This window comes from Papaver somniferum, chromosome 4 (assembly GCF_003573695.1).
Source record: "Papaver somniferum cultivar HN1 chromosome 4, ASM357369v1, whole genome shotgun sequence".
Classification (NCBI taxonomy): Eukaryota; Viridiplantae; Streptophyta; class Magnoliopsida; order Ranunculales; family Papaveraceae; genus Papaver; species Papaver somniferum.
In genome coordinates this window covers 127,243,062-127,269,886 of record NC_039361.1, presented here as the reverse complement: position 1 = coordinate 127,269,886, position 26,825 = coordinate 127,243,062, and positions in this window count along the sequence as shown.

The window sequence follows — 26,825 nt, the reverse complement described above, 5'->3', positions numbered from 1 at the left end:
TTCGTAGCACTAGTATCTACTAGCTAGGGGATTCGTTAAAGCCAACAAAAAGTAACTTAATGCTTTATAAAGAATGATACTAACAAAATTCCCTATAATAATGAAGGTTATCTTTGAATGTTTCATAAAAACACTAAAAACACTAAACAGCCCTGAAAGAGCTCTGAGAAACCCTAAAAATCTCAGGAAGACTTTGAAAAGCTTAAATTTAATAATACTCTGTAGCACTGGGATCTACAAGCTAGGAGATTCGTTAAAGAATGATAATAAAAAATCCCTACAATAGTGAAGATCAACTTTGATTGTTCTCTAAAAAGCCTTGAAAACTCTAGAAAGCCCTAAAATATCTAAAGAGCTCTGAAAAACTCTAAAAAGCTCTGAAAAAGCTTTAAGTTAATTATATTTCATAGCACTAGTATATTCTAGCCAGGGGATTCGTTAAAGCTAACTCAAAGTAACTTAATTCGTTAAGGCCAACTAAAAACCCTAAAAACTAAAGAGCCCTGAAAGAGCTCTGAGAAAATCTAAAAAGCTGAAGAAGACTCCAAAAAGCTTCGAAAAGCTTAAATTTATTAATACTCTGTAGTAATGGGATCTACAAGCTAGGAGATTCGACAAAGAATGATAATAGAAAATCTCTACAATAGTGAAGATCAACTTTGAGTGTTCTTTAAAAAGCTTTGAAAACTCTAAAAAACCCTGAAAACTCTAAAAAGCCCTAAAATATCTAAAGAGCTCTAAAAAATCTAAAGAGCTCTGAAATACTCTAAAAAGCTCTGAAAAAGCTTTAAGTTAATTATATTTCGTAGCACTAGTATCTACTAGCTAGGGAATTCGTTAAAGCCAACAAAAAGTAACTTAATGCTTTATAAAGAATGATACTAACAAAATTCCCTACAATAATGAAGGTTATCTTTGAATGTTTCCTAAAAACCCTAAAAACACTAAAGAACCCTGAAAGAGCTCTGAGAAACTCTAAAAAGCTCAGGAAGACTCCAAAAAGCTTTGAAAAGCTTAAATCTAATAATACTTCGTGGCACTGGGATCTACAAGCTAAGAGATTCGATAAAGAATGATAATAGCAAATCTCTACAATACTGAAGATCAACTTTATGTGTTCTCTAAAAAGCCTTGAAAACTCTAAAAATACCCTAAAAACTCTAAAAAGCCCTAAAATATCTAAAGAGGTCTGAAAAATGTAAAGAGCTCTGAAAAACTCTAAAAAGCTCTGAAAAAGCTTTAAGTTAATTATATTTCGTAGCACTAGTATCTACTAGCTAGGGGATTCGTTAAAGCCAACAAAAAGTAACTTAATGCTTTATAAAGAATGATACAAACAAAATTCCCTACAATAATGAAGGTTATCTTTGAATGTTTCCTAAAAACCCTAAAAACACTAAAGAGCCCTGAAAGAGCTCTGAGAAACTCTAAAAACCTCAGGAAGACTCCAAAAAGCTTTGGAAAGCTTAAATCTAATAATACTCCGTAGCACTGGGATCTACAAGCTAAGAGATTCGATAAAGAATGATAATAGCAAATCTCTGCAATAGTGAAGATCAACTTTATGTGTTCTCTAAAAAGCCTTGAAAACTCTTGAAAACCCTAAAAACTCTAAAAAGCCCTAAAATATCTATAGAGCTCTGAAAAATCTAAAGAGCTCTAAAAAACTCTAAAAAGCTCTGAAAAAGCTTTCAGTTAATTATATTTCGTAGCACTAGTATCTACTAGCCATGGGATTTGTTAAAGCCAACTGAAAGTAACTTAATTCCTTATAATGAATGATACTAACCAAATTCCCTACAATAATGAAGGTTATCTTTGGATGTTTCCTAAAAACCCTAAAAACACTAAAGAGCTCTGAGAAACTCTAACAAGCTCAGGTGGACTTCAAAAAGCTTTGAAAAGCCTAAATTTAATAAAAAACTCCATAGCACTGGAATCTACAAGATAGGAGATTCGACAAAGAATGATAATAAAAAAACCCTCCAATAGTGAAGATCAACTTTGAATGTTCTCTAAAAAGCGTTGAAAACTCTTAAAAACCCTAAAAACTCTAAAAAGCCCTTAAATATCTAAAGAGATCTGAAAAATCTAAAGAGCTCTGAAATACTCTAAAAAGCTCTGAAAAAGCTTTAAGTTAATTATATTTCGTAGCACTAGTATCTACTAGCTAGGGGATTCGTTAAAGCCAACAAAAAGTAACTTAATGCTTTATAAAGAATGATACTAACAAAATTCCCTATAATAATGAAGGTTATCTTTGAATGTTTCATAAAAACACTAAAAACACTAAACAGCCCTGAAAGAGCTCTGAGAAACTCTAAAAAGCACAGGAAGACTTTGAAAAGCTTAAATTTAATAATACTCTGTAGCACTGGGATCTACAAGGTAGGAGATTCGTAAAGAATGATATAAAAAATCCCTACAATAGTGAAGATCAACTTTGAATTGTTCTCTAAAAAGCCTTGAAAACTCTAGAAAGCCCTAAAATATCTAAAGAGCTCTGAAAAACTCTAAAAGCTCTGAAAAAGCTTTAAGTTAATTATATTTCATAGCACTAGTATCTTCTAGCCAGGGGATTCGTAAAGCTAACTAAAGTAACTTAATCGTTAAAGCCAACTAAAAACCCTAAAAACTAAAGAGCCCTGAAAGAGCTCTGAGAAAATCTAAAAGCTGAAGAAGACTCCAAAAGCTTTGAAAAGCTTAAATTTAATTACTCTGTAGTACTGGGATCTACAAGCTAGGAGATTCGACAAAGAATGATAATAGAAAATCTCTACAATAGTGAAGATCAACTTTGAGTGTTCTTAAAAAGCCTTGAAAACTCTAAAAAAACCCTGAAAACTCTAAAAGCCCTAAAATATCTAAAGAGCTCTGAAAAATCTAAAGAGCTCTGAAAACTCTAAAAAGCTCTGAAAAAGCTTTAAGTTAATTATATTTCGTAGCACTAGTATCTACTAGCTAGGGGAATTCGTTAAAGCCAAACAAAAAGTAACTTAATGCTTTATAAAGAATGATACTAACAAAATTCCCTACAATAATGAAGGTTATCTTTGAATGTTTCCTAAAAACCCTAAAAACTAAAGACCCTGAAAGAGCTCTGAAAACTCTAAAAAGCTCAGGAAGACTCCAAAAAGCTTTGAAAAGATTAAATTTAATAATACTTCGTGCACTGGATCTACAAGCTAAGAGATTCGATAAAGAATGATAATAGCAAATCTCTACAATAGTGAAGATCAACTTTAAGTGTTCTCTAAAAAGCCTTGAAAACTCTAAAAAACCCTAAAAAAACTCTAAAAAGCCCTAAAATATCTAAAGAGGTCTGAAAAATCTAAAGAGCTCTGAAAAACTCTAAAAGCTCTGAAAAGCTTTAAGTTAATTATATTCGTAGCACAGTATCTACTAGCTAGGGATTCGTTAAGCCACAAAAAGTACTTAATGCTTATAAGAATGATACAAACAAAATTCCCTACAATGAAGGTTATCTTTGAATGTTTCCTAAAAACCCTAAAAACACTAAAAGCCCTAAAGAGCTCTGAGAAACTCTAAAAACCCAGGAAGACTCCAAAAGCTTTGAAAGCTTAAATCTAATAATACTCCGTAGCACTGGAATCTACAAGCTAAGAGATTCGATAAAGAATGATAATAGCAAATCTCCAATAGTGAAGATCAACTTTAATGTTCTCTTCTAAAAGCCTTGAAAACTCTGAAAACACCTAAAACCTCTAAAAACCCTAAAATATCTAGAGCTCTGAAAAATCTAAAGCTCTAAAAACTCTAAAAGCTCTGAAAAAGCTTTAAGTTAATTATATTTCGTAGCACTAGTATCTACTAGCCATGGGGATTTGTTAAAGCCAACAAAGTAACTTAATTCTTTATAATGAATGATACTAACCAAATTCCCTACAATAATGAAGGTATCTTTGGATGTTTCCTAAAAACCCTAAAAACACTAAAGAGCTCTGAGAAACTCTAACAAGCTCAGGTGACTTCAAAAAGCTTTGAAAAGCCTAAATTTAATAATACTCCATAGCACTGGATCTACAAGATAGGAGATTCGATAAAGAATGATAATAAAAAACCCTCAATAGTGAAGATCAACTTTGAATGTTCTCTAAAAAGCGTTGAAAACTCTTAAAAACCCTAAAAACTCTAAAAAGCCCTAAATATCTAAAGAGCTCTGAAAAATCTAAAGAGCTCTGAAATACTCTAAAAAGCTCTGAAAAAGCTTTAAGTTAATTATATTTCGTAGCACTAGTATCTACTAGCTAGGGGATTCGTTAAAGCCAACAAAAAGTAACTTAATGCTTTATAAAGAATGATACTAACAAAATTCCCTATAATAATGAAGGTTATCTTTGAATGTTTCATAAAAACACTAAAAACACTAAACAACCCTGAAAGAGCTCTGAGAAACCCTAAAAAGCTCAGGAAGACTTTGAAAAGCTTAAATTTAATAATACTCTGTAGCACTGGGATCTACAAGCTAGGAGATTCGTTAAAGAATGATCATAAAAAATCCCTACAATAGTAAAGATCAACTTTGAATATTCTCTAAAAAGCCTTGAAAACTCTAGAAAGCCCTAAAATATCTAAAGAGCTCTGAAAAACTCTAAAAGCTCTGTAAAACCTTTAAGTTAATTATATTTCATAGCCCTAGTATCTTCTAGCCAGGGGATTCGTTAAAGCTAACTAAAAGTAACTTAATTCGTTAAAGCCAACTAAAAACCCTAAAAACTAAAGAGCCCTGAAAGATCTCTGAGAAAATCTAAAAAGCTGAAGAAGACTCCAAAAAGCTTTGAAAAGCTTAAATTTAATAATACTCTGTAGTACTGGGATCTACAAGCTAGGAGATTCAATAAAGAATGATAATAGCAAATCTCTACAATAGTGAAGATCAACTTTGAGTGTTCTCTAAAAAGCCTTGAAAACTCTAAAAAACCCTGAAAACTCTAAAAAGCCCTAAAATATCTAAAGAGCTCTGAAAAATCTAAAGAGCTCTGAAAAACTCTAAAAATCTCTGAAAAAGCTTTAAGTTAATTATATTTCGTAGCACTAGTATCTACTAGCTAGGGGATTCGTTAAAGCCAAAAAAAAGTAACTTAATGCTTTATAAAGAATGATACTAACAAAATTCCCTACTATAATGAAGGTTATCTTTGAATGTTTCCTAAAAACCCTAAAAACACTAAAGAGCCCTGAAAGAGCTTTGAGAAACTCTAAAAAGCTCAGGAAGACTCCAAAAACCTTTGAAAAGCTTAAATTTAATAATACTCCGTAGCACTGGGATCTACAAGCCAAGAGATTCGATAAAGAATGATAATAACAAATCTCTACAATAGTGAAGATCAACTTTAAGTGTTCTCTAAAAAGCCTTGAAAACTCTTAAAAACCCTAAAACTCTAAAAAGCCCTAAAATATCTAAAGAGCTCTGAAAAATCTAAAGAGCTCTGAAAAACTCTAAAAAGCTCTGAAAAAGCTTTAAGTTAATTATATTTCGTAGCACTAGTATCTACTAGCCATGGGATTTGTTAAAGCCAACTGAAAGTAACTTAATTCCTTATAATGAATGATACTAACCAAATTCCCTACAATAATGAAGGCTATATTTGGATGTTTCCTAAAAACTCTAAAAACACTAAAGAGCTCTGAGAAACTCTAATAAGCTCAGGTGAACTTCAAAAAGCTTTGAAAAGCCTAAATTTAATAAAACTCCATAGCACTGGAATCTACAAGATAGGAGATTCGATAAAGAATGATAATAAAAAATCCCTACAATAGTGAAGATCAACTTTGAATGTTCTCTAAAAAGCCTTGAAAACTCTAGAAAGCCCTAAAATATCTAAAGAGCTCTGAAAAACTCTAAAAAGCTCTGAAAAAGCTTTAAGTTAATTATATTTCATAGCACTAGTATCTTCTAGCCAGGGGATTCGTTAAATCTAACTAAAAGTAACTTAATTCGTTAAGGCCAACTAAAAACCCTAAAAACTAAAGAGCCCTGAAAGAGCTCTGAGAAAATCTAAAAAGCTGAAGAAGACTCCAAAAAGCTTCGAAAAGCTTAAATTTATTAATACTCTGTAGTACTGGGATCTACAAGCTAGGAGATTCGATAAAGAATAATAATAGAAAATCTCTACAATAGTGAAGATCAACTTTGAGTGTTCTTTAAAAAGCCTTGAAAACTCTAAAAAACCCTGAAAACTCTAAAAAGCCCTAAAATATCTAAAGAGCTCTGAAATACTCTAAAAAGCTCTGAAAAAGCTTTAAGTTAATTATATTTCGTAGCACTAGTATCTACTAGCTAGGGGATTCGTTAAAGCCAACAAAAAGTAACTTAATGCTTTATAAAGAATGATACTAACAAAATTCGCTATAGTAATGAAGGTTATCTTTGAATGTTTCATAAAAACACTAAAAACACTAAACAGCCCTGAAAGAGCTCTTAGAAACCCTAAAAAGCTCATGAAGACTTTGAAAAGCTTAAATTTTATAATACTCTGTAGCACTGGAATCTACAAGCTAGGAGATTCGTTAAAGAATGATAATAAAAAATCCGTACAATAGTGAAGATCAACTTTAAATGTTCTCTAAAAAGCCTTGAAAACTCTAGAAATCCCTAAAATATCTAAAGAGTTCTGAAAAACTCTAAAAGGCTCTGAAAAAGCTTTAAGTTAATTATATTTCATAGCACTAATATCTTCTAGCCAGAGGATTCGTTAAAGCTAACTAAAAGTAACTTAATTCGTTAAAGCCAACTAAAAACCCTAAAAACTAAAGAGCCCTGAAAGAGCTCTGAGAAAATCTAAAAAGCTGAAGAAGACTCCAAAAAGCTTTGAAAAGCTTAAATTTAATAATACTCTGTAGTACTGGGATCTACAAGCTAGGAGATTCGATAAAGAATGATAATAGCAAATCGCTACAATAGTGAAGATCAACTTTGAGTGTTCTCTAAAAAGCCTTGAAAACTCTAAAAAACCCTGAAAACTCTAAAAAGCCCTAAAATATCTAAAGAGCTCTGAAAAATCTAAAGAGCTCTGAAAAACTCTAAAAAGCTCTGAAAAAGCTTTAAGTTAATTATATTTCGTAGCACTAGTATCTACTAGCTTGGGGATTCGTTAAAGCCAACAAAAAGTAACTTAATGCTTTATAAAGAATGATACTAACAAAATTCCCTATAATAATGAAGGTTATCTTTGAATGTTTCATAAAAACACTAAAAACACTAAACAGCCCTGAAAGAGCTCTGAGAAACCCTAAAAAGCTCAGGAAGACTTTGAAAAGCTTAAATTTAATAATACTCTGTAGCACTGGGATCTACAAGCTAGGAGATTCGTTAAAGAATGATAATAAAAAATCCCTACAATAGTAAAGATCAACTTTGAATGTTCTCTAAAAAGCCTTGAAAACTCTAGAAAGCCCTAAAATATCTAAAGAGCTCTGAAAAACTCTAAAAGCTCTGAAAAGCTTTAAGTTAATTATATTTCATAGCCCTAGTATCTTTTAGCCAGGGGATTCGTTAAAGCTAATTAAAAGTAACTTAATTCGTTAAGGCCAACTAAAAACCCTAAAAACTAAAGAGCCCTGAAAGTGCTCTGAGAAAATCTAAAAAGCTGAAGAAGACTCCAAAAAGCTTAAATTTAATAATACTCTGTAGTACTGGGATCTACAAGCTAGGAGATTCGATAAATAATTATATTAGCAAATCCCTACAATAGTGAAGATCAACTTTGAATGTTCTCTAAAAAGCGTCGAAAACTCTAAAAAAACCCTCAAAACTCTAAAAAGCCCTAAAATATCTAAAGAGCTCTGAAAAATCTAAAGAGCTCTGAAAAACTCTAAAAATATCTGAAAAAGCTTTAAGTTAATTATATTTCGGAGCACTAGTATCTACTAGCTAGGGGATTCGTTAAAGCCAACAAAAAGTAACTTAATGCTTTATAAAGAATGATACTAACAAAATTCCCTATAATAATGAAGGTTATCTTTGAATGTTTCATAAAAACACTAAAAACACTAAACAGCCCTGAAAGAGCTCTTAGAAACCCTAAAAAGCTCAGGAAGACTTTGAAAAGCTTAAATTTGATAATACTCTGGAGCATTGGGATCTACAAGCTAGGAGATTCGTTAAAGAATGATAATAAAAAATCCCTACAATAGTGAAGATCAACTTTGAATGTTCTCTAAAAAGCCTTGAAAGCTCTAGAAATCCCTAAAATATCTAAAGATTTCTGAAAAACTCTAAAAGGCTCTGAAAAAGCTTTAAGTTAATTATATTTCATAGCACTAATATCTTCTAGCCAGAGGATTCGTTAAAGCTAACTAAAAGTAACTTAATTCGTTAAAGCCAACTAAAAACCCTAAAAACTAAAGAGCCCTGAAAGAGCTCTGAGAAAATCTAAAAAGCTGAAGAAGACTCCAAAAAGCTTTGAAAAGCTTAAATTTAATAATACTCTGTAGTACTGTGATCTACATGCTAGGAGATTCGATAAAGAATGATAATAGAAAATCGCTACACTAGTGAAGATCAACTTTGAGTGTTCTCTAAAAAGCCTTGAAAACTCTAAAAAACCCTGAAAACTCTAAAAAGCCCTAAAATATCTAAAGAGCTCTGAAAAATCTAAAGAGCTCTGAAAAACTCTAAAAAGCTCTGAAAAAGCTTTAAGTTAATTATATATCGTAGCACTAGTATCTACTAGCTTGGGGATTCGTTAAAGCCAACAAAAAGTAACTTAATGCTTTATAAAGAATGATACTAACAAAATTCACTATAATAATGAAGGTTATCTTTGAATGTTTCATAAAAACACTAAAAACACTAAACAGCCCTGAAAGAGCTCTGAGAAACCCTAAAAAGCTCAGGAAGACTTTGAAAAGCTTAAATTTAATAATACTCTGTAGCACTGGGATCTACAAGCTAGGAGATTCGTTAAAGAATGATAATAAAATATCCCTACAATAGTAAAGATCAATTTTGAATGTTCTCTAAAAAGCCTTGAAAACTCTAGAAAGCCCTAAAATATCTAAAGAGCTCTGAAAAGCTCTAAAAGCTCTGAAAAAGCTTTAAGTTAATTATATTTCATAGCCCTAGTATCTTTTAGCCAGGGGATTCGTTAAAGCTAACTAAAAGTAACTTAATTCGTTAAGGCCAACTAAAAACCCTAAAAACTAAAGAGCCCTGAAAGAGCTCTGAGAAAATCTAAAAAGCTGAAGAAGACTCCAAAAAGCTTAAATTTAATAATACTCTGTAGTACTGGGATCTACAAGCTAGGAGATTCGATAAATAATTATATTAGCAAATCCCTACAATAGTGAAGATCAACTTTGAATGTTCTCTAAAAAGCGTCGAAAACTCTAAAAAACCCTCAAAACTCTAAAAAGCCCTAAAATATATAAAGAGCTCTGAAAAATCTAAAGAGCTCTGAAAAACTCTAAAAATATCTGAAAAAGCTTTAAGTTAATTATATTTCGTAGCACTAGTATCTACTAGCTAGGGGATTCGTTAAAGCCAACAAAAAGTAACTTAATGCTTTATAAAGAATGATACTAACAAAATTCCCTACAATAATGAAGGTTATCTTTGAATGTTTCCTAAAAACCCTAAAAACACTAAAGAGCCCTGAAAGAGCTTTGAGAAACTCTAAAAAGCTCAGGAAGACTCCAAAAACCTTTGAAAAGCTTAAATTTAATAATACTCCGTAGCACTGGGATCTACAAGCCAAGAGATTCGATAAAGAATGATAATAACAAATCTCTACAATAGTGAAGATCAACTTTAAGTGTTCTCTAAAAAGCCTTGAAAACTCTTAAAAACCCTAAAACTCTAAAAAGCCCTAAAATATCTAAAGAGCTCTGAAAAATCTAAAGAGCTCTGAAAAACTCTAAAAAGCTCTGAAAAAGCTTTAAGTTAATTATATTTCGTTGCATTAGTATCTACTAGCCATGGGATTTGTTAAAGCCAACTGAAAGTAACTTAATTCCTTATGATGAATGATACTAACCAAATTCCCTACAATAATAAAGGCTATCTTTGGATGTTTCCTAAAAACTATAAAAACACTAAAGAGCTCTGAGAAACTCTAACAAGCTCAGGTGGACTTCAAAAAGCTTTGAAAAGCCTAAATTTAATAAAACTCCATAGCACTGGAATCTACAAGATAGGAGATTCGATAAAGAATGATAATAAAAAATCCCTCCAATAGTGAAGATCTACTTTGAATGTTCTCTAAAAAGCGTTGAAAACTCTTAAAAACCCTAAAAACTCTAAAAAAGCCCTAAAATATCTAAAGAGCTCTGAAAAATCTAAAGAGCTCTGAAATACTCTAAAAAGCTCTGAAAAAGCTTTAAGTTAATTATATTTCGGAGCACTAGTATCTACTAGCTAGGGGATTCGTTAAAGCCAACAAAAAGTAACTTAATGCTTTATAAAGAATGATACTAACAAAATTCCCTATAATAATGAAGGTTATCTTTGAATGTTTCATAAAAACACTAAAAACACTAAACAGACCTGAAAGAGCTCTTAGAAACCCTAAAAAGCTCAGGAAGACTTTGAAAAGCTTAAATTTGATAATACTCTGGAGCATTGGGATCTACAAGCTAGGAGATTCGTTAAAGAATGATAATAAAAAATCCCTACAATAGTGAAGATCAACTTTGAATGTTCTCTAAAAAGCCTTGAAAGCTCTAGAAATCCCTAAAATATCTAAAGATTTCTGAAAAACTCTAAAAGGCTCTGAAAAAGCTTTAAGTTAATTATATTTCATAGCACTAATATCTTCTAGCCAGAGGATTCGTTAAAGCTAACTAAAAGTAACTTAATTCGTTAAAGCCAACTAAAAACCCTAAAAACTAAAGAGCCCTGAAAGAGCTCTGAGAAAATCTAAAAAGCTGAAGAAGACTCCAAAAAGCTTTGAAAAGCTTAAATTTAATAATACTCTGTAGTACTGTGATCTACAAGCTAGGAGATTCGATAAAGAATGATAATAGAAAATCGCTACACTAGTGAAGATCAACTTTGAGTGTTCTCTAAAAAGCCTTGAAAACTCTAAAAACCCTGAAAACTCTAAAAAGCCCTAAAATATCTAAAGAGCTCTGAAAATCTAAAGAGCTCTGAAAACTCTAAAAAGCTCTGAAAAAGCTTTAAGTTAATTATTCGTAGCACTAGTATCTACTAGCTAGGGATTCGTTAAAGCCAACAAAAAGTAACTTAATGCTTTATAAAGAATGATACTAACAAATTCCCTATAATAATGAGGTTATCTTTGAATGTTTCATAAAAACACTAAAAACACTAAACAGCCCTGAAAGAGCTCTGAGAAACCCTAAAAAGCTCAGGAAGACTTTGAAAAGCTTAAATTTAATAATACTCTGTAGCACTGGGATCTACAAGCTAGGAGATTCGTTAAAGAATGATAATAAAAATCCCTACAATAGTGAAGATCAACTTTGAATGTTCTCTAAAAAGCCTTGAAAACTCTAGAAAGCCCTAAAATATCTAAAGAGCTCTGAAAAGCTCTAAAAAGCTCTGAAAAAGCTTTAAGTTAATTATATTTCATAGCCTAGTATCTTTAGCCAGGGGATTCGTTAAAGCTAACTAAAAGTAACTTAATTCGTTAAGGCAACTAAAAACCCTAAAAACTAAAGAGCCCTGAAAGAGCTCTGAGAAAATCTAAAAAGCTGAAGAAGACTCCAAAAAGCTTTGAAATTTTAATAATACTCTGTAGTACTGGGATCTACAAGCTAGGAGATTCGATAAATAATGATAATAGCAAATCTCTACAATAGTGAAGATCAACTTTGAATGTTCTCTAAAAAGCCTGAAAACTCTAAAAAACCCTGAAAACTCTAAAAAGCCCTAAAATATCTAAAGAGCTCTGAAAAACTAAAGAGCTCTGAAAAACTCTAAAAATCTGAAAAAGCTTTAAGTTAATTATATTTCGTAGCACTAGTATCTACTAGCTAGGGATTTTAAAGCCAACAAAAAGTAACTTAATGCTTTATAAAGAATGATACTAACAAAATTCCCTACAATAATGAAGGTTATCTTTGAATGTTTCCTAAAACCCTAAAAACACTAAAGAGCCCTGAAAGACTCTGAGAAACTCTAAAAAGCTCAGGAAGACTCCAAAAGCTTTGAAAAGCTTAAATTTAATAATACTACTCCGTAGCACTGGGATCTACAAGCTAAGAGATTCGATAAAGAATGATAATAACAAATCTCTACAATAGTGAAGATCAACTTTAAGTGTTCTCTAAAAAGCTTGAAAACTCTTAAAACCCTAAAAACTCTAAAAAGCCCTAAAATATCTAAAGAGCTCTGAAAAATCTAAAGAGCTCTGAAAACTCTAAAAAGCTCTGAAAAAGCTTTAAGTTAATTATATTTCGTAGCACTAGTATCTACTAGCCATGGGATTTGTTAAAGCCAACTGAAAGTAACTTAATTCTTATAATGAATGATACTAACCAAATTCCCTACAATAATGAAGGTATCTTTGGATGTTTCCTAAAAACCTAAAAACACTAAAGAGCTCTGAGAAACTCTAACAAGCTCAGGGACTTCAAAAAGCTTTGAAAAGCCTAAATTTAATAATACTCCATAGCACTGGAATCTACAAGATAGGAGATTCGATAAAGAATGATAATAAAAATCCCTCAATAGTGAAGATCAACTTTGAATGTTCTCTAAAAAGCGTTGAAAACTCTTAAAAACCCTAAAAACTCTAAAAAGCCCTAAAATATCTAAAGAGCTCTGAAAAATCTAAAGAGCTCTGAAATACTCTAAAAAGCTCTGAAAAAGCTTTAAGTTAATTATATTTCGTAGCACTAGTATCTACTAGCTAGGGGATTCGTTAAAGCCAACAAAAAGTAACTTAATGCTTTATAAAGAATGATACTAACAAAATTCCCTATAATAATGAAGGTTATCTTGAATGTTTCATAAAAACACTAAAAACACTAAACAACCCTGAAAGAGCTCTTAGAAACCCTAAAAGCTCAGGAAGACTTTGAAAAGCTTAAATTTAATATACTCTGTAGCACTGGGATCTACAAGCTAGGAGATTCGTTAAAGAATGATAATAAAAAATCCCTACAATAGTGAAGATCAACTTTGAATGTTCTCTAAAAAGCCTTGAAACTCTAGAAAGCCCTAAAATATCTAAAGAGCTCTGAAAAACTCTAAAAGCTCTGAAAAAGCTTTAAGTTAATTATATTTCATAGCACTAGTATCTTCTAGCCAGGTTCGTTAAAGCTAACTAAAAGTAACTTAATTCGTTAAAGCCAACTAAAAACCCTAAAAACTAAAGAGCCCTGAAAGAGCTCTGAGAAAATCTAAAACTGAAGAAGACTCCAAAAAGCTTTGAAAAGCTTAAATTTAATAATACTCTGTAGTACTGGGATCTACAAGCTAGGAGATTCGATAAAGAATGATAATAGCAAATCTCTACAATAGTGAAGATCAACTTTGAGTGTTCTCTAAAAAGCCTTGAAAACTCTAAAAAACCCTGAAAACTCTAAAAACCCAAATATCTAAAGAGCTCTGAAAAATCTAAAGAGCTCTGAAAAACTCTAAAAAGCTCTGAAAAACTTTAAGTTAATTATATTTCGTAGCACTAGTATCTACTAGCTAGGGGATTCGTTAAAGCCAACAAAAAGTAACTTAATGCTTTATAAAGAATGATACTAACAAAATTCCCTACAATAATGAAGGTTATCTTTGAATGTTTCCTAAAAACCCTAAAAACACTAAAGCCCTGAAAGAGCTCTGAGAAACTCTAAAAAGCTCAGGAAGACTCCAAAACTTTGAAAAGCTTAAATTTAATAATACTCCGTAGCACTGGGATCTACAAGCTAAGATTCGATAAAGAATGATAATAAAAATCTCTACAATAGTGAAGATCAACTTTAAGTGTTCTCTAAAAAGCCTTGAAAACTCTTAAAAACCCTAAAAACTCTAAAAAGCCCTAAAATATCTAAAGAGCTCTGAAAAATCTAAAGAGCTCTGAAAAACTCTAAAAAGCTCTGAAAAAGCTTTAAGTTAATTATATTTCGTAGCACTAGTATCTACTAGCCATGGGATTTGTTAAAGCCAACTGAAAGTAACTTAATTCTTTATAATGAGTGATACTAACCAAATTCCCTACAATAATGAAGGTTATCTTTGGATGTTTCCTAAAAACCCTACAAACACTAAAGAGCTCAGAGAAACTCTAACAAGCTCAGGTTGACTTCAAAAAGCTTTGAAAAGCCTAAATTTAATAATACTCCATAGCACTGGAATCTACAAGATAGGAGATTCGATAAAGAATGATAATAAAAACTCCCTCCAATAGTGAAGATCAACTTTGAATGTTCTCTAAAAAGCGTTGAAAACTCTTAAAAACCCTAAAAACTCTAAAAATCCCTAAAATATCTAAAGAGCTCTGAAAAATCTAAAGAGCTCTGAAATACTCTAAAAAGCTCTGAAAAAGCTTTAAGTTAATTATATTTCGTAGCACTAGTATCTACTAGCTAGGGGATTCGTTAAAGCCAACAAAAAGTAACTTAATGCTTTATAAAGAATGATACTAACAAAATTCCCTATAATAATGAAGGTTATCTTTGAATGTTTCATAAAAACACTAAGAACACTAAACATCCCTGAAAGAGCTCTGAGAAACCCTAAAAATCTCAGGAAGACTTTGAAAAGCTTAAATTTAATAATACTCTGAAGCACTGGGATCTACAAGCTAGGAGATTCGTTAAAGAATAATAATAAAAAATCCCTACAATAGTGAAGATCAACTTTGAATGTTCTCTAAAAAGCCTTGAAAACTCTAGAAAGCCCTAAAATATCTAAAGAGCTCTGAAAAACTCTAAAAAGCTCTGAAAAAGCTTTAAGTTAATTATATTTCATAGCACTAGTATCTTCTAGCCAAGGGATTCGTTAAAGCTAACTAAAAGTAAGTTAATTCGTTAAAGCCAACTAAAAACCCTAAAAACTAAAGAGCCGTGATTTTTTTTTTGCTAAATCCAGATTGTAATAATGAATAAAGAGCCTTGAGAAAATATAAAAAGCTGAAGAAGACTCCAAAAAGCTTTGAAAAGCTTAAATTTAATAATACTCTGTAGTACTGGGATCTACAAGCTAGGAGATTCGATAAAGAATGATAATAGCAAATCTCTACAATAGTGAAGATCAACTTTCAGTGTTCTCTAAAAAGCCTTGAAAACTCTAAAAAACCATGAAAACTCTAAAAAGCCCTAAAATATCTAAAGAGCTCTGAAAAATCTAAAGAGCTCTGAAAAATCTAAAGAGCTCTGAAAAACTCTAAAAAGCTCTGAAAAAGTTTTAAGTTAATTATATTTCGTAGCACTAGTATCTACTAGCTAGGGGATTCGTCAAAGCCAACAAAAAGTAACTTAATGCTTTATAAAGAATGATACTAACAAAATTCCCTACAATAATGAAGGTTATCTTTGAATGTTTCCTAAAAACCCTAAAAACACTAAAGAGCCCTGAAAGAGCTTTGAGAAACTCTAAAAAGCTCAGGAAGACTCCAAAAACCTTTGAAAAGCTTAAATTTAATAATACTCCGTAGCACTGGTATCTACAAGCCAAGAGATTCGATAAAGAATGATAATAACAAATCTCTACAATAGTGAAGATCAACTTTAAGTGTTCTCTAAAAAGCCTTGAAAACTCTTAAAAACCTTAAAAACTCTAAAAAGCCCTAAAATATCTAAAGAGCTCTGAAAAATCTAAAGAGCTCTGAAATACTCTAAAAAGCTCTGAAAAAGCTTTAAGTTAATTATATTTCGGAGCACTAGTATCTACTAGCTAGGGGATTCGTTAAATCCAACAAAAAGTAACTTAATGCTTTATAAAGAATGATACTAACAAAATTCCCTACAATAATGAAGGTTATCTTTGAATGTTTCCTAAAAACCCTAAAAACACTAAAGAGCCCTGAAAGAGCTTTGAGAAACTCTAAAAAGCTCAGGAAGACTCCAAAAAGCTTTCAAAAGCTTAAATTTAATAATACTCCGTAGCACTGGGATCTACAAGCCAAGAGATTCGATAAAGAATGATAATAACAAATCTCTACAATAGTGAAGATCAACTTTAAGTTTTCTCTAAAAAGCCTTGAAAACTCCTAAAACCCTAAAAACCCTAAAAAGCCCTTAAATATCTAAAGAGCTCTGAAAAATCTAAAGAGCTCTGGAAAACTCTAAAAAGCTTTGAAAAAGCTTTAAGTTAATTACATTTCGTAGCACTAGTATCTACTAGCCATGGGATTTGTTAAAGCCAACTGAAAGTAACTTAATTCTTTATAATGAGTGATACTAACCAAATTCCCTACAATAATGAAGGCTATCTTTGGATGTTTCCTAAAAACCCTACAAACACTAAAGAGCTCAGAGAAACTCTAACAAGCTCAATCCCTAAAATATCTAAAGAGCTCTGAAAAATCTAAAGAGCTCTGAAATACTCTAAAAAGCTCTGAAAAAGCTTTAAGTTAATTATATTTCGTAGCACTAGTATCTACTAGCTAGGGGATTCGTTAAAGCCAACAAAAAGTAACTTAATGCTTTATAAAGAATGATACTAACAAAATTCCCTATAATAATGAAGGTTATCTTTGAATGTTTCATAAAAACACTAAGAACACTAAACATCCCTGAAAGAGCTCTGAGAAACCCTAAAAATCTCAGGAAGACTTTGAAAAGCTTAAATTTAATAATACTCTGAAGCACTGGGATCTACAAGCTAGGAGATTCGTTAAAGAATAATAATAAAAAATCCATACAATAGTGAAGATCAACTTTGAATGTTCTCTAAAAAGCCTTGAAAACTCTAGAAAGCCCTAAAATATCTAAAGAGCTCTGAAAAACTCTAAAAAGCTCTGAAAAAGCTTTAAGTTAATTATATTTCATAGCACTAGTATCTTCTAGCCAGGGGATTCGTTAAAGCTAACTAAAAGTAACTTAATTCGTTAAAGCCAACTAAAAACCCTAAAAACTAAAGAGCCGTGATTTTTTTTTTTGCTAAATCCAGATTGTAATAATGAATAAAGAGCCTTGAGAAAATATAAAAAGCTGAAGAAGACTCCAAAAAGCTTTGAAAAGCTTAAATTTAATAATACTCTGTAGTACTGGGATCTACAAGCTAGGAGATTAGATAAAGAATGATAATATCAAATCTCTACAATAGTGAAGATCAACTTTCAGTGTTCTCTAAAAAGCCTTGAAAACTCTAAAAAACCCTGAAAATTCTAAAAAGCCCTAAAATATCTAAAGAGCTTTGAAAAACTCTAAAAAGCTCTGAAAAAGTTTTAAGTTAATTATATTTCGTAGCACTAGTATCTACTAGCTAGGGGATTCGTCAAAGCCAACAAGAAGTAACTTAATGCTTTATAAAGAATGATACTAACAAAATTCCCTACAATAATGAAGGTTATCTTTGAATGTTTCCTAAAAACCCTAAAAACACTAAAGAGCCCTGAAAGAGCTTTGAGAAACTCTAAAAAGCTCAGGAAGACTCCAAAAACCTTTGAAAAGCTTAAATTTAATAATACTCCGTAGCACTGGGATCTACAAGCCAAGAGATTCGATAAAGACTGATAATAACAAATCTCTACAATAGTGAAGATCTACTTTAAGTGTTCTCTAAAAAGCCTTGAAAACTCTTAAAAACCTTAAAAACTCTAAAAAGCCCTAAAATATCTAAAGAGCTCTGAAAAATCTAAAGAGCTCTGAAAAACTCTAAAAAGCTCTGAAAAAGCTTTAAGTTAATTATATTTCGTAGCACTAGTATCTACTAGCCATGGGATTTGTTAAAGCCAACTGAAAGTAACTTAATTCATTATAATGAATGATACTAACCAAATTCCCTACAATAATGAAGGCTATCTTTGGATGTTTCCTAAAAACCCTAAAAACACTAAAGAGCTCTGAGAAACTCTAACAAGCTCAGGTGGACTTCAAAAAGCTTTGAAAAGCCTAAATTTAATAAAACTCCATAGCACTGGAATCTACAAGATAGGAGATTCGATAAAGAATGATAATAAAAAATCCCTCCAATAGTGAAGATCAACTTTGAATGTTCTCTAAAAAGCGTTGAAAACTTTTAAAAACCCTAAAAACTCTAAAAAAGCCCTAAAATATCTAAAGAGCTCTGAAAATCTAAAGAGCTCTGAAATACTCTAAAAGCTCTGAAAAAGCTTTAATTATATTTCGGAGCACTAGTATCTACTAGCTAGGGGATTCGTTAAAGCCAACAAAAAGTAACTTAATGCTTTATAAAGAATGATACTAACAAATTCCCTACAATAATGAAGGTTATCTTTGAATGTTTCCTAAAACCCTAAAAACACTAAGAGCCTGAAAGAGCTTGAGAAACTCTAACAAGCTCAGGAAGACTCCAAAAACCTTTGAAAAGCTTAAATTTAATAATACTCCGTAGCACTGGGATCTACAAGCCAAGAGATTCGATAAAGAATGATAATAACAAATCTCTACAAGTGAAGATCAACTTTAAGTTTTCTCTAAAAAGCCTTGAAAACTCCTAAAACCCTAAAAACCCTAAAAAGCCCTTAATATCTAAAGAGCTCTGAAAATCTAAAGAGCTCTGGAAACTCTAAAAGCTTTGAAAAGCTTTAAGTTAATTACATTTCGTAGCACTAGTATCTACTAGCCATGGGATTTGTTAAAGCCAACTGAAAGTAACTTAATTCTTTATAATGAGTGATACTAACCAAATTCCCTACAATAATGAAGGCTATCTTTGGATGTTTCCTAAAAACCCTACAAACACTAAAGATCTCAGAGAAACTCTAACAAGCTCAGGTTGACTTCAAAAAGCTTTGAAAAGCCTAAATTTAATACTCCATAGCACTGGAATCTACAAGATAGGAGATTCGATAAGAATGATAATAAAACTCCCTCCAATAGTGAAGATCAACTTTGAATGTTCTCTAAAAAGCGTTGAAAACTCTTAAAAACCCTAAAACTCTAAAAAGCCCTAAAATATCTAAAGAGCTCTGAAAAATCTAAAGAGCTCTGAAAAACTCTAAAAGCTTTGAAAAGCTTTAAGTTAATTACATTTCGTAGCACTAGTATCTACTAGCCATGGGATTGTTAAAGCCAACTGAAAGTAACTTAATTCTTTATAATGAGATACTAACCAAATTCCCTACAATAATGAAGGCTATCTTTGGATGTTTCCTAAAAACCCTACAAACACTAAAGAGCTCAGAGAAACTCTAAAAGCTCAGGTTGACTTCAAAAGCTTTGAAAAGCCCAATTTAATAATACTCCATAGCACTGGAATCTACAAGATAGGAGATTCGATAAAGAATGATAATAAAACTCCCTCCAATAGTAAAGATCAACTTTGAATGTTCTCTAAAAAGCGTTGAAAACTCTTAAAAACCCTAAAAACTCTAAAATCCCTAAAATATCTAAAGAGCTCTGAAATACTCTAAAAAGCTCTGAAAAAGCTTTAAGTTAATTATATTTCGTAGCACTAGTATCTACTAGCTAGGGGATTCGTTAAAGCCAACAAAAGTAACTTAATGCTTTATAAAGAATGATACTAACAAAATTCCCTATAATAATGAAGGTTATCTTTGAATGTTTTCATAAAAACACTAAGAACACTAAACATCCCTGAAAGAGCTCTGAGAAACCCTAAAAAGCTCAGGAAGACTTTGAAAAGCTTAAATTTAATAATACTCTGAAGCACTGGGATCTAGAAGCTAGGAGATTCGTTAAAGAATGATAATACAAAATCCCTACAATAGTGAAGATCAACTTTGAATGTTCTCTAAAAAGCCTTGAAAACTCTAGAAAGCCCTAAAATATCTAAAGAGCTCTGAAAAACTCTAAAAAGCTCTGAAAAAGCTTTAAGTTAATTATATTTCATAGCACTAGTATCTTCTAGCCAGGGGATTCGTTAAAGCTAACTAAAAGTAACTTAATGCTTTATAAAGAATGATACTAACAAAATTCCCTACAATAATGAAGGTTATCTTTGAATGTTTCCTAAAAACCCTAAAAACACTAAAGAGCCCTGAAAGAGGTTTGAGAAACTCTAAAAAGCTCAGGAAGACTCCAAAAACCTTTGAAAAGCTTAAATTTAATAATACTCCGTAGCACTGGGATCTACAAGCCAAGAGATTCGATAAAGAATGATAATAACAAATCTCTACAATAGTGAAGATCAACTTTAAGTGTTCTCTAAAAAGCCTTGAAAACTCTTAAAAACCTTAAAAACTCTAAAAAGCCCTAAAATATCTAAAGAGCTCTGAAAAATCTAAAGAGCTCTGAAAAACTCTAAAATGCTCTGAAAAAGCTTTAAGTTAATTATATTTCGTAGCACTAGTATCTACTAGCCATGGGATTTGTTAAAGCCAACTGAAAGTAACTTAATTCCTTATAATGAATGATACTAACCAAATTCCCTACAATAATGAAGGCTATCTTTGGATGTTTCCTAAAAACCCTAAAAACACTAAAGAGCTCTGAGAAACTCTAACAAGCTCAGGTGGACTTCAAAAAGCTTGAAAAGCCTAAATTTAATAATACTCCATAGCACTGGAATCTACAAGATAGAGATTCGATAAAGAATGATAATAAAAAATCCCTCAATAGTGAAGATCAACTTTGAATGTTCTCTAAAAGCGTTGAAAACTCTTAAAAACCCTAAAACTCTAAAAAGCCCTAAAATATCTAAAGAGCTCTGAAAAATCTAAAAGCTCTGAAAACTCTAAAAAGCTCTGAAAAGCTTTAAGTTAATTATATTTCGTAGCACTAGTATCTACTAGCTAGGGGATTCGTTAAAGCCAACAAAGTAACTTAATGCTTTATAAAGAATGATACTAACAAAATTCCCTATAATAATGAAGGTTATCTTTGAATGTTTCATAAAAACACTAAAAACACTAAACACCCTGAAAGAGCTCTGAGAAACCCTAAAAGCTCAGGAAGACTTAGAAAAGCTTAAATTTAATAATACTCTGTAGCACTGGGATCTACAAGGTAGGAGATTCGTTAAAGAATGATAATAAAAAATCCCTACAATAGTGAAGATCAACTTTGAATGTTCTCTAAAAAAAAAGCCTTGAAAACTCTAGAAAGCCCTAAAATATCTAAAGAGCTCTGAAAAACTCTAAAAAGCTCTGAAAAGCTTTAAGTTAATTATAATTCATAGCACTAGTATCTTCTAGCCAGGGATTCGTTAAAGCTAACTAAAAGTAACTTAATTCGTTAAAGCCAACTAAAAACCCTAAAAACTAAAGAGCCCTGAAAGAGCTCTGAGAAAATCTAAAAAGCTGAAGAAGATCCAAAAAGCTTTGAAAACTTAATTTAATATACTCTGTAGTACTGGGATCTACAAGCTAGGAGATTCGATAAGAATGATAATAGCAAATCTCTACAATAGTGAAGATCAACTTTGAGTGTTCTCTAAAAAGCCTTGAAAACTCTAAAAAACCCTAAAAACTCTAAAAAGCCCTAAAATATCTAAAGAGCTCTGAAAAATCTAAAGAGCTCTGAAATACTCTAAAAAGCTCTGAAAAAGCTTTAAGTTAATTATATTTCGTAGCACTAGTGTCTACTAGCTAGGGGATTCGTTAAAGCCAACAAAAAGTAACTTAATGCTTTATAAAGAATGATACTAACAAAATTCCCTACAATAATGAAGGTTATCTTTGAATGTTTCCTAAAAACCCTAAAAACACTAAAGATCCCTGAAAGAGCTTTGAGAAACTCTAAAAACCTCAGGAAGACTCCAAAAAGCTTTGAAAAGCTTAAATTTAATAATACTCCGTAGCACTGGGATCTACAAGCCAAGAGATTCGATAAAGAATGATAATAACAAATCTCTACAATAGTGAAGATCAACTTTAAGTGTTCTCTAAAAAGCCTTGAAAACTCTAAAAAGCCCTAAAATATCTAAAGAGCTCTGAAAAATCTAAAGAGCTCTGAAAAACTCTAAAAAGCTTTGAAAAAGCTTTAAGTTAATTACATTTCGTAGCACTAGTATCTACTAGCCATGGGTTTGTTAAAGCCAACTGAAAGTAACTTAATTCTTTATAATGAGTGATACTAACCAAATTCCCTACAATAATGAAGGCTATCTTTGGATGTTTCCTAAAAACCCTACAAACACTAAAGAGCTCAGAGAAACTCTAACAAGCTCAGGTTGACTTCAAAAAGCTTTGAAAAGCCTAAATTTAATAATACTCCATAGCACTGGAATCTACAAGATAGGAGATTCGATAAAGAATGATAATAAAAACTCCCTCCAATAGTGAAGATCAACTTTGAATGTTCTCTAAAAAGCGTTGAAAACTCTTAAAAACCCTAAAAACTCTAAAAATCCCTAAAATATCTAAAGAGCTCTGAAATACTCTAAAAAGCTCTGAAAAAGCTTTAAGTTAATTATATTTCGTAGCACTAGTATCTACTAGCTAGGGGATTCGTTAAAGCCAACAAAAAGTAACTTAATGCTTTATAAAGAATGATACTAACAAAATTCCCTATAATAATGAAGGTTATCTTTGAATGTTTCATAAAAACACTAAGAACACTAAACATCCCTGAAAGAGCTCTGAGAAACCCTAAAAAGCTCAGGAAGACTTTGAAAAGCTTAAATTTAATAATACTCTGAAGCACTGGGATCTAGAAGCTAGGAGATTCGTTAAAGAATGATAATAAAAAATCCCTACAATAGTGAAGATCAACTTTGAATGTTCTCTAAAAAGCCTTGAAAACTCTAGAAAGCCCTAAAATATCTAAAGAGCTCTGAAAAACTCTAAAAAGCTCTGAAAAAGCTTTAAGTTAATTATATTTCATAGCACTAGTATCTTCTAACCAGGGGATTCGTTAAAGCTAACTAAAAGTAACTTAATTCGTTAAAGCCAACTAAAAACCCTAAAAACTAAAGAGCCCTGATTTTTTTTTTTTGCTAAATCCAGATTATAATAATGAATAAAGGGCCTTGAGAAAATATAAAAAGCTGAAGAAGACTCCGAAAAGCTTTGAAAAGCTTAAATTTAATAATACTCTGTAGTACTGGGATCTACAAGCTAGGAAATTCGATAAAGAATGATAATAGCAAATCTCTACAAAGGGAAAGTTGATAGTGCGCCAGGTCCAGATGGTTTCTCGGGGTGTTTTTATAGACATTGTTGGGAGATTATTCAAAGGGATCTGATTTTAGCGGTTACTTATTGCTGGTCTTCTAAAACCGTTCCTAATGGGGTTAATTCTAGTCTTATTCTTTTGCTTGTAAAGGTTAAGGGAGCTTCTAGGTTGAAGAACTTTAGGCCGATTGGTTTAAGTAATTTCTTTTTTAAGATTTTTACTAAAATTTTGGCTACTAGGCTTGGTAGGGTGTTGGGAAAGTTGGTGTCTGAAGAGCAAGTGGCTTTCATGAAGGGAAGGAATATCCAGGAGAATATTAGTTTAGCTTCTGAGATGGTGAATGAATTGCACATCAAAAGGAAGGATGGTAATTTGGGTTTGAAGCTTGATATCTCTCAGGCTTTTGATACGGTGAGCTAGTCTTTTGTTCTTGAGGTTTTTAGAAGGTATGGTTTTTCTGAAGATTGGTGCTCTTGGATTTGGAAAATTCTGGATTCGGCGCGTATTTCTATTCTTCTTAATGGTAGTCCGGAGGGTTATTTCAAGATTAATAGGGGTTTACGGCAGGGGGATCCTCTATCTCCTCTTATTTTTGTTTTGATTGAGGATGTGCTTAGCCGCAAACATCACTAAACTCTTTCAGAATAAGGATATGTCTTATATGGTAAAACGTAAGGGTATTGCTCCTACTCATTTACTTTTTGCTGATGATATTATGATTTTTTGCAAGGGAAATATGAAGAGTGTGAAGAATCTGGTTAAACTTTTGGAGAATTACCAACAAGCTTCTGGTCAGAGGGTTTGTAGGGAGAAGAGCAAGATCTACTTCGGTGGTGGGACTTTGAGTAGGCGCCAGACCATTGCAACTTTCTTAGGTATGGCAATTTCTAACTTTCCTGATAGATATTTGGGAGTTAAGGTGATGCCGGGGATGGTTAAGTATAGTCACATCAGCAACGTTGTTGATAAGTTGAGGGATCAACTTTCGGTTCTGAAAGGTAAGATGTTATCTTTTCAAGATAGGGTTGTGCTTGTTAAGAATGTTCTTTCGAGTTATTCTATTCATAATATGGCTGTGTACAAATGGCCGGTAAAGTTCACTCTTCAATGTGAGCGTGTGATTCGTAATTTTCTGTGGTCGGGCGATTCTAATCTTTCTAGAGCTTTTGTAGTTGGTTTTGATAAGATTTGTAGTCCTTTAAAGGAAGGTGGTCTTGGGATCACTAGCCTAAGGACTATGAATAAAGCTTTGCTGATGAAATTGTGGTGGGCTATAAAATCTTCTCGAAAGAGGTGGGCGAGGTTTTTGGAAGCCAAATTCACTTGTAGGGATGGTCGTATTAAGATGGCAGGGGTGAAATCTTCTATTCTTCCTGGTCTTCGTTGGGTTCATAAGGAGATGGTGGACAACACGAAGTGTTTTATTGGTGACGGTAGGGATACTTCTTTATTCTTTGATATATGGTATGGAAATACAACCTTAGCTAGTGTTTTAAATCGCATGGATTTAGACAGATCAGCTCGTGTTTGTGATATCATTGTGCAAGGTGATTGGCAGATTCATGGAGTTCATTCGCAACTCCTTTTAAGTGCTGGTGTGGTGCAACAGGATTTACCAAAAATTCATATGGGAGTGGATAGGCGTTATTGGATGCCTGATTTACAAGGTAAATTTTCTGTCAAGTCAGCTAGGGAATTGATTAGGAAGAAATATCCTATTTTGAAGGAGGCGGGGTTGTTATGAAAGAGGGTGGTGCATCCTTCATTGGCGGCTCAGAACTGGAAGTTTATTCGTGGTGCGTGTGCTACTCTTGATAAGGTACGTAGCAGATTTAAAATTCAACTTGCATCTAAATGTAGTGTGTGTCAGATTGAGGAGGAGTCTCTCCAACATATTCTTTGGAGCTGTAATTTTGCACGTCAAGCTTGGGAGTGGATTGAAGGTATTTTCAAAATTAAACCTAATTATGATATCATTACTTCTTACCAAAAGGCAAAAAACCATAGTGGTATTGTTAAGGATTTGTGGTTGGTAGTGAATTTGGTTGTGCGTTCAGAATTATGGTTCACTAGGAACAAAAAAGTGTATGAAAAGAAGAACCCTTGCTGGTCTTTATTTCAAAAACGTGTTTTTAGTTTGATGCAAGATTATTCAGTTCGTATGAAGAGTTATATGCATAATTCTATGGATGACTTGAGAATTCTGGAGTTTTTTAGGGTTCAGCATAGAAAGGTGAAATTTACTGATCCCAAGGAGTGTTTTTGGTTTCCACCTAATGATAATGAATTGCTTTTGTGCACGGATGGCGCCTCAAGAGGTAATCCTGGGGTGGCGGGAGCTGGTGTTGTTGCAAGGAATGCACATTGTGAAGTGGTAGGTGCAATGTGTATTGGTTTGGGAGTTACTTCTAATTATTTGGCTGAATTGTATGGTATTATTGTGGGTATGGAGTGGGCAGTTCAGTGGGGATATGCTTGCATTGTTATTAGATCAGATTCTACAAGTGTGTTGAAGGCTTTGGAAGAAGATAACGTTCCTTGGTTTGCTAGGCAAAGATGGATGGAAGTTAAAGGTTTATATGGTTCAATTCGTTTTGAACATTCTTTTAGAGAGGCAAATTTTGCAGCTGATGCAATGGCAAAGCGTGGTTGTTTACTAGAGGACGGGGTTGGTTTTCACTTTGAAGGTCGACCAGTTTTTTTAAGTTCTATTGAGTTTCCAAATGTAATTTATTATCGTTTTAAATAGGTTTTAGGAGTTTTTTAGGGGTTTCTCTGATCCCTTTTATCCTTCACCTATCTTGTAAATATCTTTTTTATCAATATATTTTCTTGACTTAGCAAAAAAAAAAAAAATCTACAATAGTGAAGATCAACTTTCAGTGTTCTCTAAAAAGCCTTGAAAACTCTAAAAAACCCTGAAAACTCTAAAAAGCCCTAAAATATCTAAAGAGCTCTGAAAAATCTAAAGAGCTCTGAAAAACTCTAAAAAGCTCTGAAAAAGCTTGAAGTTAATTATATTTCGTAGCACTAGTATCTACTAGCTAGGGGATTCGTCAAAGCCAACAAAAAGTAACTTAATGCTTTATAAAGAATGATACTAACAAAATTCCCTACAATAATGAAGGTTATCTTTGAATGTTTCCTAAAAACCCTAAAAACACTAAAGAGCCTTGAAAGAGCTTTGAGAAACTCTAAAAAGCTCAGGAAGACTCCAAAAACCTTTGAAAAACTTAAATTTAATAATACTCCGTAGCACTGGGATCTACAAGCCAAGAGATTCGATAAAGAATGATAATAACAAATCTCTACAATAGTGAAGATCAACTTTAAGTGTTCTATAAAAAGCCTTGAAAACTCTTAAAAACCTTAAAAACTCTAAAAAGCCCTAAAATATCTAAAGAGCTCTGAAAAACTCTAAAAAGCTCTGAAAAAGCTTTAAGTTAATTATATTTCGTAGCACTAGTATCTACTAGGCATGGGATTTGTTAAAGCCAACTGAAAGTAACTTAATTCCTTATAATGAATGATACTAACCAAATTCCCTACAATAATGAAGGCTATCTTTGGATGTTTCCTAAAAACCCTAAAAGCACTAAAGAGCTCTGAGAAACTCTAACAAGCTCAGGTGGACTTCAAAAAGCTTTGAAAAGCCTAAATTTAATAATACTCCATAGCACTGGAATCTACAAGATAGG